Source organism: Salvelinus alpinus, chromosome 29, assembly GCF_045679555.1.
Source record: "Salvelinus alpinus chromosome 29, SLU_Salpinus.1, whole genome shotgun sequence".
Taxonomy (NCBI): Eukaryota; Metazoa; Chordata; class Actinopteri; order Salmoniformes; family Salmonidae; genus Salvelinus; species Salvelinus alpinus.
Genome location: NC_092114.1, coordinates 29,179,106 through 29,193,686, shown reverse-complemented (window position 1 = coordinate 29,193,686; position 14,581 = coordinate 29,179,106). Strand labels below are relative to the sequence as shown.

The 14,581-nt window shown below is 44.1% G+C and overlaps 1 long non-coding RNA gene across 1 annotated transcript; it reads right to left on the bottom strand.

Annotated features, from left to right (window-relative positions):
- Nucleotides 1-497: 497 nt before the first annotated feature.
- LOC139558454 (uncharacterized) lies at nt 498-4,104 on the bottom strand. Its single transcript, XR_011671584.1, has 3 exons — nt 898-4,104; nt 725-796; nt 498-570 (listed from the first exon to the last, which is right to left on the bottom strand). It is a non-coding gene; the product is annotated as an uncharacterized lncRNA (long non-coding RNA).
- Between the last annotated feature and the right edge of the window lie 10,477 nt (nt 4,105-14,581).

Here is a 14,581-nt window from a genome sequence, read left to right as displayed (position 1 = left end):
ACAGCACTTCGAGATATTAGCTGATGTACGAAGGGCTATATAAAATAAACTTGATTTGATTTGATTTGATTCATTACGACACATAATATTGCTTGGAATTGCCTTTCAAAGGTGACGCACCAGTCAGGGAGTCTAGTTGTAGTGGATAAATATTGACTTTGTGTTCAGGAAATGTTTATTCAGCGAGCCTGACGTATAGGGCGTGTTCAATATTTTGTCACCCAGGAGAGGGTGACTGGTAAACTCACTCAATTAAGTTGTGTAAGGCCCAGCACAATATTTGTCCATCCTGTACTTCAAAGGTTGACTATTCAGGATATCCTCTCTTGTATTGCTTAAGTTTGAGTTAATCAGTATGACTCTTATACTGGAAGCAGACAATGCTGTGTTTAACGTAGGTGTATGCAGGTAGGCCATAACTACCAAAGGTTTCTATAGGACTGTGGGTGGTTGTCTGGGTAAACATTCTAGATCCCCCAAATCTTCAAAAAATAGAACTCTACCTTTTCTCCAGGAATTCCTTTCCCACGCACCCTCTGTCCCTCGCAGTCCTGGCAAACCAATCTCACCCTGTTTCAAGACACAAAGAAAATGCAGACAATAAACAAGTTAACAAGTTATGTAATAACTATTTCAAATGTCTGTGCTCTTTATACTCTATAGTAGATGTACAATGGGGCCTAATGAACTTTGACCTCTAAATTAACTTTGACACCTTGCTTACCTTAGGTTCGACCGCTCCATCTTCCCCAAGTATACCAGGTATCCCAGAGGATCTGTCAGGTCCTGGTTCACCCTGGAGACGACCACAGATCAGACACACACCTCCACATTCAACACCTGCTCATCTCAGCTGTATATTGTATGCTGCATTGGAGACCTTTGCCACACACTCACCTTTGTCCCTGGCTCCACGACTCCTCTCTCTCCCTGTGGTCCGTGCTGCCCTGGGAAGCCCTGGTCACCCTGTGGAGAAGACAACTGAATCAGTCCCTGATTAGAGGACCTGGACCCTCTCTTTCTAAAATTATCTGCCGAAGTTGTTGCAACCCCTATTACTAGCCTGTTCAACCTCTCTTTCATATCGTCTGAAAACCCCAAAGATTGGAAAGCTGCCGCGGTCAGGAAAACCCATCAATCCTGGCAACCCTGGGGCTCCTGTGTTTCCCTGGAGGTCAGAAGTTAGAAGATCAGGGGATAAGAGGTAATCCCTTAGTGCAGGGGTTCCCACATTTCTTTTTGCATCGGGACCCCATTTATGATAGCAACCTCATGAAGGACCCTGTCATAATATCAGAACACAACTCCTACTACAGTGTGATAAAAATGGCATACAAGAGGTTTTACTATGACTTCTGCAGTGCATGGCCGGACTTATCAAGTCTCGGCCCCGGGACTGAACATTTAAAAGGCCCCCCTCTTGGCATCAGAGACAATTTTCACCTTTTAAAGCACATTTCCTGCTATTCTACAAATTTAGACTTGGGGCAGAGAGACAATTCTGTCGCCGGACCCCCTGCATTACCCCACTTTGAGAACCCCTGCCTTACTGTACGCCATGTTTTCATGACCATCATCACCATAGACACACAGCACTTCAATACCTCCCATCTTGAGGTGGTTTAGGTTAAGGTCAGGGTTAGGGTCAACATACCTTGTCACCTTTGAACCCATGTCATCCTGAAACACATAAGACACTGAGCCATTATCTAGGTACATACTTCACTGTATGAGTATGAGAGTACTCCAGTACATGTCATATCTCACATACAGCATAGCGTACACATACAGTACATATCCAAGCTAGACTAATCAGTGGGTTGAACAGCTAGTGATGGTGTCTCACCTTAGGCCCTGGTAGACCCTCTCCTGGGAACCCTTGCGTTCCCTGAAGCCCTGGAGGACCAATCAGACCCTAGTAGACATACTAAAGAAGATACAAATAATTTCTATCCATCAGCAAAGAGCAAAGCTCAATTATTTACAATATGTCCCCGCCTAGTGGACATCCTGACACACTGCAGGGTAATTCTACAAGAGGGCTGTCAAGCATTGCCGTAAAATAGATATCTTGTCATAAAATCTAAGGAACGCTGTGAACCTACCGGCAGTCCTGGTTCACTCATACCCATGGGACTGGTGGGTCCAGGTCTTCCCTGGTTTCCTTTATCACCCTAGGTGTTCTGACACAGGATAAGTTAGGGTTAGAGTCTGAGAGATTACTAGAGAGATCACTAGAGATCGTATGATAGAAAAGAGGTAAAAGTCACCCCTAACAACAGATTTAAACTGGCCTTAGGTGTAGGAAACCCAACGCCAGTATCCCCTGGAGGTCCCATCTCTCCACTAGGTCACCCTGGGAAAGAGGGGCATCATTCACCTTTCCCCAACTTTCTCTGTACATTTTAGCTGTATCTTTATCTAGAACATTTCTGGAGGTATAGGAAGTTTAGCATCATCCTTACTTTGGTTCCTACAGGTTCTTCAGGGCCCTGGTCCCCAGGACCTCCACTAAGTGGTGCAGCGGTCTAAGGCACTGCATCTCAGTGCTAGAGGTGTCCCTACAGACCCTGGTTCGATTCCAGGCTGCATCACAATCGGCCGTGATTGGGAGTCCCATAGGGCGGCGCACAATTGGCCTAAAGTCGTTAGGGTTTGGCCGGGTTAGGCAGTCATTGCAAATAATATATTTTTCTTAACTGACTTGCCTAGTTAAATAAAAATGTATTCATTAAAAAAGACCCTGAAAAAGAGAAGACAAACACCTCGGTCAATGCGTGAATATAAATCCTCTGCAGTGGGCTATAATCACAGGGCCTTGAGGTTTTCACAAATATTTTATAATACAAAATAAGAAAACCAATCAGTCAGGGTGTAACGTTCGTTCTCCTCCTCGTCTGAGGAGGAACAAGGATCGGACCAATATGCAGCGAGGTATGAAGACATAATTATTTATTTAAAGAAAGACGAACACGAAGCACACTTGATAAATGACAAAACAACAAAACGACGTAAACAGACCTGAACTTGAGAACATATAACAATGAACGCACGAACAGGAAAGAACGAACGAAACGAAACGAGACAGTACCGTGTGGTGCAACAAACACAGACACAGCAACAATCACCCACAAACAAACAGTGTGAACAGCCTACCTTAATATGGTTCTCAATCAGAGGAAACGTAAAACACCTACCCCTGATTGAGAACCATATCAGGCTAATTGAAAAGAACCCAACATAGAAACACATAACATAGAATGCCCACCCAGCTCACATCCTGACCATACTAAACAAAGACAAAATAAAGGAAATAAGGTCAGGAACGTGACACAGGGCCTCCCAAGTGGCGCAGCGGTCTAAGGTACTGCATCGCAATGCTATAGGCGTCCCTACAGACCCGGGTTAGATCCCTGCAGGCTGACCTCGGTCGTCATTTAACCCTCTAAGTTTATTTAGTTTTAAAAATGTCTCTCTCCTGGAAATGCGTGTGAGAAAGAACAAAGTAAGCTTTAGTGTCACATTCTCTGGTCAATTCTATGGTACGGCAAACTATCAACATTTGATCAAATCTGGCAGCCTTTCCTCTCTTACTTGGACCATTCGGCGCTGTGAATTTGTACTTTTTAACGCACTCTCAATTGTAATATTTTAATCCACCTTTGGGCAGCATGTGCTGGCACCGCCACCCGAGCAGTCGGGAGGGGAACAAGGGGAAGGGATAAAGGGGGGGAAAAAGTGGGGGGTGACACCTACCCTCTTTCTTTCTACCTGTCCTTGTTCTGTATGTCTTGTTTTGTAATATTTGTTTTGTACCCAGAATTCTGGGTCTTTTTGTTTCTGTCTGCTCTTTTATGTTTAGATAAGAATTGTATACCTGTCTTTTATACCTATACACCATTCTTGTGTGTGTTCAATAAAAAATATTTGAACGAAAAAAAAAAAAAAGAAAAAAAAATTCTATGGTACGGCAAACAGGTCATGTATATTTTGGAGGGTCAGGGTGTGGTCAATCAAATTATGTTTCCACTCCCCATGGGAACATGGTCTGGACCAGGGCTAAAACTCAAATCTAAAAACCACCAACCATATTCAGACGATGGACTGCTGTCGTCATGGCAACACTGGAGGGGCGTGAAAAGCATTTAAGGAGGAATTAAGGGGGGGGGGGGGGGGGTGGATAACATGTGCGAAACACTAATCCTGCTGGACAATAGTCTGGTGGGAGATAGGCTCCATTAGGACTGGGATAAGGACTTAGCCAGGACTCACATTACACAAGTGCAGACTGGGAGAAGAGCTTCATACTCAGTGTGCATGTCCATGAGATACTGATGGTTCCAGTGGAGGGTCAGATGTGGGGGTGTAGACACAGGAATCGTTCCATTTGACCCCTCACTCATTCACACACACTGGTATGAATGGGCAATGTTGTGTGGGGAGTGGGATTTATGGCCATTAAAGTTGTATTGTATTATACTGAGTCACCTGCTCTCCTCTGGGTCCCCGAGGGCCTGGACGTCCGTCTGGCCCCTGTGGGAACAGGTCACAGTCAGGAGGGGAAAAGGGACAAAACAGCCTATTGAGGATATGTGCAACTCTCACTCACAGTTACAAGCTTATAGCGTATAGCTATTTCTTCACATCGCAATGTAATTCATCTACAGTCAGAAAGCCAAAAGAATGCACTGAGCAGCAGTTAGCTGTGGGGAGAGCCATTCACAATGAACAGAGCAGAGGCATGGGGAGAGTGGGGAGAGTAATTCATAAAAAACCTACTTGATCTCCCTTCAACCCGGGGGCACCGCACTTGTCTTTCTTCCCCTGGAAAACAGGAAAAAGCTGAGAAACTGCATTTTGACTGCGCTGAGCCTTTTTAAACAGTGGCGTGCCAGAGGATCATGGGCACTGGTTCAGACTGATATTATCTAGCTAGCATGTAGTGTAGAACAATCACTACTGTTTGTTGTCAGGGTAGCATTGGGACCTTGACCAGCTGTTTCTCTATGATTCAGAATCCAACCAAACATGGGTCAGTTTTTTTTGCACATGTACTGTAATGAATTTAAGATCACCAAGTAGTACTGGTATCTCACCTTATCCCCTCTAGTGACCCTAAAACAACGGGAGAGAGCTCAATAAAAATCTTTACATCAGCTATAAGTAAACAATATACCTGTGTAGATTGGTTTAGTCATGCATGCTACAGTACCTCGATACCCTCCATCCCAGGCCTTCCGTTGATGCCAGGTTCCCCCTACAGTGACACCAGAGACCAGACAGTGAATGCATCCGTACAGCCATCAACCTATGTAAAAACACTGCTTCTGTCACTACAGATTATCTCAGGACAAAACAAAGAATTTACACAAAATCCTTTAGGACTTGGAGTACCGTCAGATCCAGACGGGTCTGTTTTCCCTGCAAATTACACAGGAATGGAGAGATCATTCCATCAGAGGACAGATCATTGGACAGAATATATTTTTTGGGGCCCTTTTTCATCCCTGGTTGTTCCCATAACATCTCCATGGTGTTTGTAAATGCGTGTGTGGGTGACTGTGATCGTTCGGGCGTAAATCCCCTGTCTATGCTCTTTCTGTGACCTCTGTATATGATCAGCCTCAAACCCTGAGTAGTAGCCTATCTCAGTCTCAGTCAACTCAATAGTGTCAGAGGGCTCTGTACCGTATAACCTCAGTCAACTCAAGTGTCAGAGGGCTCTGTACCGTATAACCTCAGTCAACTCAATAGTGTCAGAGGGCTCTGTACCGTATAACCTCAGTCAACTCAATAGTGTCAGAGGGCTCTGTACCGTATAACCTCAGTCAACTCAATAGTGTCAGAGGGCTCTGTACCGTATAACCTCAGTCAACTCAATAGTGTCAGAGGGCTCTGTACCGTATAACCTCAGTCAACTCAATAGTGTCAGAGGGCTCTGTACCGTATAACCTCAGTCAACTCAATAGTGTCAGAGGGCTCTGTACCGTATAACCTCAGTCAACTCAATAGTGTCAGAGGGCTCTGTACCGTATAACCTCAGTCAACTCAATAGTGTCAGAGGGCTCTGTACCGTATAACCTCAGTCAACTCAATAGTGTCAGAGGGCTCTGTACCGTATAACCTCAGTCAACTCAATAGTGTCAGAGGGCTCTGTACCGTATAACCTCAGTCAACTCAATAGTGTCAGAGGGCTCTGTACCGTATAACCTCAGTCAACTCAATAGTGTCAGAGGGCTCTGTACCGTATAACCTCAGTCAACTCAATAGTGTCAGAGGGCTCTGTACCGTATAACCTCAGTCAACTCAAGTGTCAAATCAAATCAAATTTTATTGGTCACATACACATGGTTAGCAGATGTTAAAGCGAGTGTTGTGAAATGCTTGTGCATCTAGTTCCGACAGTGCAGTAAAATCTAACAAGTAATCTAAAAATTCTCCAACAACTACCTAATACACACAAATCTAAAGGGGTGAATGAGAATATGTACATATAAATATATGGATGACCGATGGCCGAGCGGCATAGGCAAGGTGCAATAGATGGTATAAAATACAGTTGAAGTCGGAAGTTTACATACACATAGGTTGGAGTATTTCAACCACTCTACAAATTTCTTGTTAACAAACTATAGTTTTGGCAAGTCGGTTAGTATATCTACTTTGTGGCTGACACAAGTCATTTTTCTGTTTACAGACAGGTTATTTCACTTATCATTCACTGTATCACAATTCCAGTGGGTCAGAAGTTTACACTAAGTTGACTGTGCCTTTAAACAGCTTGGAAAATTCTAGAACATGATGTCATGGCTTTAGAAGCTTCTGAGAGGCTAATTGACATAATTTGAGTCATCTGAACGTACCACGTTCATCTTTACAAACAATAGTACGCAAGTATAAACACCATGGGACCACGCATCCGTCATAACGCTCAGGAAGGAGACGCGTTCAGTCTCCTAGAGATGAACGTACTTTGGTGCGAAAAGTCCAAATCAATCCCAGAGCAACAGCAAAGGACCTTGCGAAGATGCTAGAGGAAACAGGTACAAAAGTATCTATATCCACAGTAAAACGAGTCCTATATCAACATAACCTTAAAGGTCACTCAGCAAGGAAGAAGCCACTGCTCCAAAACCGCCATAAAAAAGCCAGAATACGGTTTGCAACTGCACATGGGGACAAAGATCGTACTTTTTGGAGAAATGTCCTCTGGTCTGATGAAACAAAAATAGAACTGTTTGGCCACAATGACCATCGTTATGTTTGGAGGAAAAAGGGGGAGACTTGCAAGCCGAAGAACACCATCCCAACCGTGAAGCACGGGGGTGGCAGCATCATGTTGTGGGGGTGCTTTGCTGCAGGAGGGACTGGTGCACTTCACAAAATAGATGGCATTACGAGGAAGGAAAATTATGTGGATATATTGAAGCAACATCTCAAGACATCAGTCAGGAAGTTAAAGCTTGGTCGCAAATGGGTCTTCCAAATGGACAATGACCCCAAGCATACTTCCAAAGACGTGGCAAAATGGCTTAAGGACAACAAAGTCAAGGTATTGACAACATTAATCGGAATGGCCGATTAATTAGGGCCGATTTCAAGTTTTCATAACAATCGGAAATCTGTATTTTTGGACATCGATTTTTTTATATATTTTTTTTACACCTTTATTTAACTAGGCAAGTCAGTTAAGAACACATTCTTATTTTCAATGACGGCATAGGAACGGTGGGTTAACTGCCTTGTTCAGGGGCAGAACGACAGATTTTTACCTTGTCAGCTCGGGGATTCAATCTTGCAATCTTACGGTTAACTAGTCCAACGCTCTAACCACCTGCCTTACATTGCACTCCACGAGGAGCCTGCCTGTTACGCGAATGCAGTAAGAAGCCAAGGTAAGTTGCTAGCTAGCATTAAACTTAACTGATAAAAAACAATCAATCAATCATAATCACTAGTTATAACTACACATGGTTGATGATATTACTAGTTTATCTAGCGTGTCCTGCGTTGCATATAATCGATGCAGTGCGCATTCGCGAAAAAGGACTGTCGTTGCTCCAACGTGTACCTAACCATAAACATCATGCCTTTCTTAAAATCAATACACAGAAGTACAGTGGGGAGAACAAGTATTTGATACACTGCCGATTTTGCAGGTTTTCCTACTTACAAAGCATGTAGAGGTCTGTAATTTTTATCATAGGTACACTTCAACTGTGAGAGACGGAATCTAAAACAAAAATCCAGAAAATCACATTGTATGATTTTTAAGTAATTCATTTGCATTTTATTGCATGACATAAGTATTTGATCACCTACCAACCAGTAAGAATTCCGGCTCTCACAGACCTGTTAGTTTTTCTTTAAGAAGCCCTCCTGTTCTCCACTCATTACCTGTATTAACTGCACCTGTTTGAACTCGTTACCTGTATAAAAGACACCTGTCCACACACTCAATCAAACAGACTCCAACCTCTCCACAATGGCCAAGACCAGAGAGCTGTGTAAGGACATCAAGGATAAAATTGTAGACCTGCACAAGGCTGGGATGGGCTACAGGACAATAGGCAAGCAGCTTGGTGAGAAGGCAACAACTGTTGGCGCAATTATTAGAAAATAGAAGAAAATAGAAGAAGTTCAAGATGATGGTCAATCACCCTCGGTCTGGGGCTCCATGCAAGATCTCACCTCGTGGGGCATCAATGATCATGAGGAAGGTGAGGGATCAGCCCAGAACTACACGGCAGGACCTGGTCAATGACCTGAAGAGAGCTGGGACCACAGTCTCAAAGAAAACCATTAGTAACACACTACGCCGTCATGGATTAAAATCCTGCAGCGCACACAAGGTCCCCCTGCTCAAGCAGGCGCATGTCCAGGCCCGTCTGAAGTTTGCCAATGACCATCTGGATGATCCAGAGGAGGAATGGGAGGAGGTCATGTGGTCTGATGATTCAAAAATAGAGCTTTTTGGTCTAAACTCCACTCGCCGTGTTTGGAGGAAGAAGAAGGATGAGTACAACCCCAAGAACACCATCCCAACCGTGAAGCATGGAGGTGGAAACATCATTCTTTGGGGATGCTTTTCTGCAAAGGGGACAGGACGACTGCACCGTATTGAGGGGAGGATGGATGGGGCCATGTATTGCGAGATCTTAGCCAACAACCTCCTTCCCTCAGTAAGAGCATTGATGATGGGTCGTGGCTGGGTCTTCCAGCATGACAACGACACGAAGCACACAGCCAGGGCAACTAAGGAGTGGCTCCGTAAGAAGTATCTCAAGGTCCTGGAGTGGCCTAGCCAGTCTCCAGACCTGAACCCAATAGAAAATCTTTGGAGGGAGCCGAAAGTCCGTATTGCCCAGCGACAGCCCCGAAACCTGAAGGATCTGGAGAAGGTCTGTATGGAGGAGTGGGCCAAAATCCCTGCTGCAGTGTGTGCAAACCTGGTCAAGAACTACAGGAAACGTATGATCTCTGTAATTGCAAACAAAGGATTCAGTACCAAATATTAAGTTCTGCTTTTCTGATGTATCAAATACTTATGTCTTGCAATAAAATGCTAATTAATTACTTAAAAATCATACAATGTGATTTTCGGGATTTTTGTTTTAGATTCCGTCTCTCACAGTTGAAGTGTACCTATGATAAAAATTACAGACCTCTACATGCTTTGTAAGTAGGAAAACCTGCAAAATCGGCAGTGTATCAAATACTTGTTCTCCCCACTGTATATATTTTTAAACCTGCATATTTAGTTAATATTGCTTGCTAACATGAATTTATTTTAACTAGGGAAATTGTGTCACTACTCTTGCAACAGAGTCAGGGTATATGCAGCAGTTTGGGGCACCTGGCTCGTTGCGAACTGTGTGAAGACTATTTCTTCCTAAAAAAGACAGCCAACTTCGCCAAATGGGGGATGATTTAACAAAAGCGTATTTGCGAAAAAAGCCTAATCGTTGCACGACTGTACCTAACCATAAACATCAATGCATTTCTTAAAATCAATACACAGAAGTATATATTTTTTAAACCTGCATATTTAGCTAAAAGAAATTCAGGTTAGCAGGCAATATTAACCAGGTGAAATTGTGTCACTTCTCTTGCGTTCATTGCACGCAGAGTCAGTGTATATGCAACAGTTTGAGCTGCCTAATTTGCCAGAATTTTACGTAATTATGACATAACATTGAAGGTTGTGCAATGTAACAGGAATATTTAGACTTATGGATGCCACCCGTTAGATAAAATACGGAACGGTTCCGTATTTCACTGAAAGAATAAACGTCTTGTTTTCGAGATGATAGTTTCCGGATTTGACCAAATTAATGACCTAAGGCTCGTATTTCTGTGTTATTATGTTATAACTAAGTATGATTTGATAGAGCAGTCTGACTGAGCGATGGTAGGCACCAGCAGGCTCGTAAGCATTCATTCAAACAGCACTTTCGTGCGTTTTGCCAGCAGCTCTTCGCAATTCTTCAAGCATTGCGCTGTTTATGACTTCAAGCCTATCAACTCCCGAGATTAGGCTGGTGTAACCAATGTGAAATGGCTAGCTAGTTAGCGGGTGCGCGCTAATAGCGTTTCAAACATGACTCGCTCTGAGACTCGGAGTAGTTGTTCCCCTTGCTCTGCATGGGTAACGCTGCTTCGAGGGTGGCTGTTGTCGATGTGTTCCTGGTTCGAGCCCAGATAGCGGCGAGGAGAGGGACGGAAGCTATACTGTTACACTGGCAATACTAAAGTGCCTATAAGAACATCCAATAGTCAAAGGTATATGAAATACAAATCATAGAGAAAAATAGTCCTATAATAACTACAACCTAAAACTTCTTACCTGGGAATATTGAAGACTCATGTTGAAAGGAACCATCAGCTTCCATATGTTCTCATGTTCTGAGCAAGGAACTTAAACATTAGCTTTCTTACATGGCACATATTGCACTTTTACTTTCTTCTCCAACACTTTGTTTTTGCATTATTTAAACCAAATTGAACATGTTTCATTATTTATTTGAGGCTAAATTGATTTTATTGATGTATTATATTAAGTTAAAATAAGTGTTCAATCAGTATTGTTGTAATTGTCATTATTACAAATAAAAAAATAAAAAACGGCCGATTAATCGGTATCGTCTTTTTTTGGTCCTCCAATAATCGGTATCGGCGTTGAAAAATCATAATCGGTCGACCTCTATATTGGAGTGGCCATCACAAAGCCTTGACCTCAACCATATAGAACATTTGTGGGCAGAACTGAAAAAGGGTGTGCGAGCAAGGAGGCCTACAAACCTGACTCAGTTACACCAGCTCTGTCAGGAGGAATGGGCCAAAATTCAACTTATTGTGGGAAGCTTGTGGAAGGCTACCTGAAACATTTGACCCAAGTTAAACAATTTAAAGGCAATGCTACCAAATACTAATTGAGTGGATGTAAAATTCTGACCCACTGGGAATGTGATGAAAGAAATAAAAGGTGAAATAAATCATTCTCGTTACTATTATTCTGGCATTTCACATTCTTAAAATAAAGTGGTGATCCTAATTGACCTAAGACAGGGAATTTTTACTGTCAGGAATTGTGAAAAACTGAGTTTAAATGTTTTTGGCTAAGGTGTATGTAAACTTCCGACTTCAACTGTACATATGATATGAGTAATGTAAGATATGTAAACATTATTGAAGTGGAAGTATTTAAAGTGGCATTATTTAAAGTGACTAGTGATTCATGTATTAAAGTGACCAGTGATTAGGTCTCAATGTAGGCAGCAGCCTCTCTGAGTTAGTGATTGCTGTTTAGCAGTCTGATGGCCTTAAGATAGAAGCTGTTTTTCAGTCTGTCGGTCCCCGCTTTGATGCACCTGTACTGACCTCACCTTCTGGATGGTAACGGTGTGAACAGGCAGTGGCTTGGGTGGTTGTTGTCCTTGGTGATCTTTTTGGCCTTTGGGTGCTGTAGGTGTCATGGAGGGCAGGTCGTTTGCCCCCGGTGATGCATTGTGCAGACCGCACCACCCTCTGGAGAGCTTTGCGGTTGAGGGCGGAGCAGTTGCTGTACCAGAATGTGATACAGCCCGACAGGATGCTCTCGATTGTGCATCTGTAAAAGTTTGTCAGGGTTGTTGCACCTTCTTCGCCACTCTGTCTGTGTGGGTGGACCATTTTCAGTTTGTCTGTGATGTATCCGCCGAGAAACTTAAAACTTTCCATCTTCTCCACTGCTGTCCCTTCGATGTGGATAGGGGGGTGTTCCCTCTGCTGTTTCCTGAAGTCCACGATTATCTCCTTTTTTTTGTTGAAGTTGAGTGAGAGGTTGTTTTCCTGACACCTCACTCCGAGTGCCCTCACCTCCTCCTTGTAGGCTGTCTCGTCGTTGTTGGTAATCAAGCCCACTACTGTTGTGTCGTCTGCAAAATTGATGATTGAGTTGGAGGCGTGCATGGCCACACAGTCATGGGTGAACAGGGAGTACAGGGGGGGGGCTGAGCATGCACCCTTGTGGGGTCCCAGTGTTGAGGGTCAGCGAAGTGGGGATGTTGTTTTCTACCTTCACCACCTCGGGGCGCCCCGTCAGAAAGTCCAGGACACAATTGTACAGGGCGAGGTTGAGACCCAGGACCTCCAGCTTGATGATGAGCTTGGAGGGTACTATGGTGTTGAATGCTGAGCTGTAGTCAATGAACAGCATTCTTACATAGGTATTCCTTTTGTCCAGATGGAATAGAGCAGTGTGCAGTGGTAAGGTGGAGGTGATATGCTCCTTGACTAGTCTCTCAAAGCACTTCATGATGACAGAAGTGAGTTCTACTGGGCAGTAGTCATTTAGTTAAGTTATATTTGACCTTCTTGGGTACAGGAACAATGGTGGCCATCTTGAAGCATGTGGGGACAGCAGACTGGGATAGGGAGCGACTGAACATGTCTGTAAACACACCAGCCAGCTGGTCTGCACATGCTCTGAGGACGCGGCTGGGGATGCCGTCTGGGCCAGCAGCCTTGCGAGTGTTAACACGGAGAAGGAGAGGGGGCGCAGTCATTGTTAGCAGGCCGCGACGGTGGCACGGTATTATCCTCAAAGCGGGCAAAGAAGGTGTTTAATTAGTCTGACGTCAGTGTTCGTGACGTGTCTGGTTTTCTTTTTGTAGTCTGTGGTTTCCTGTAGACCCTGCCACATACGCCTCGTGTCGTGTCTGAGCCGATGAATTGCGACTCCACTTTGTCCTTGTACCGGCATTTCGCTTGATTGCCTTGCGGAGGGAATAACTACACTGTTTATATTCAGCCATATTCTCAGACCTCTTTCCATGGTTAAATGCAGTGGTTTGCGCTTTCAGTTTTGCGCGAATGCCGCCATCCATCCACGGATTCTGGTTAGGGTAGGTTTTAATAGTCACAGTGGGTACAACATCTCCAATGCACTTCCTTATAAACTCATTCACCGAGTCAACGTATTGATCAATGTTGTTCTCTGAGGCTAACCGGAACATATCCCAGTCCGCGTGATCAAAACAATCTTGAAGCGTGGATTCCGATTGGTCAGACAAGCGTTGAATGGTTCTAGTCACTGGTACATCCTGTTTGAGTTTCTGCCTATAAGACGGTAGGAGCAAGATGGCGTCATGGTTGAATTGCCGAAGGGAGGACGGGGGAGGGCTTGTATGCATCGAGGAAGTTAGAGTAGCAGTGATCGAGTGCATTACCCCCGCAGGTACTGCAATCAATATGCTGATAGAATTTAGGTAGCCTTGTTCTCAAATTTGCTTTGTTCAAATCCCCAGCTACAATAAATGCAGCCTCAGGATATACAGTGGCTTGCAAAAGTATTCACCCATTCTTCAAGGCAAAACTTCTCCAGCTCCTTCAAGTTGGATGGGTTCCGCTGGTGTACAGCAACCTTTAAGTCATACCACAGATTCTCAATTGGATTGAGGTCTGGGCTTTGACAAGGCCATTCCAAGGCATTTAAATGTTTCCCCTTAAACCACTCAAGTGTTGTTTTAGCAGTATGCTTAGGGTCATTGTCCTGCTGGAAGGAACCTCCGTCCCAGTCTCAAATCTCTGGAAGACAAACAGGTTTCCCTCAAGAATCTCCCTGTATTTAGCGCCATCCATCATTCCTTCAATTCTGACCAGTTTCCCAGTCCCTGCCGATGAAAACATCCTCACAGCATGATGCTGCCACCACCATGCTTGACTGTGGGGATGGTGTTCTCAGGGTGATGAGAGGTGTTGGGTTTGCGCCAGACATAGTGTTTTCCTTGATCGCCAAAAAGCAATACATCTGACCAGAGTACTCTCTTCCATATGTTTGGGGAGTCTCCCACATGCCTTTTGGCGAACACCAAGCGTGTTTTCTTTTCTTTTCTTTTTTTTCAAAGCAATGGCTTTTTTCTGGTCACTGTTCCATAAAGCTCAGCTCTGTGGAGTGTACAGCTTAAAGTGGTCCTATGGACAGATACTCCAATCTCCGCTGTGGAGCTTTACAGCTCCTTCATGGTTGTCTTTGGTCTCTTTGTATCCTCTCTGATTAATGCCCTCCTTGCCTGGTACATGAGTCTTGTTGGGCGGCCCT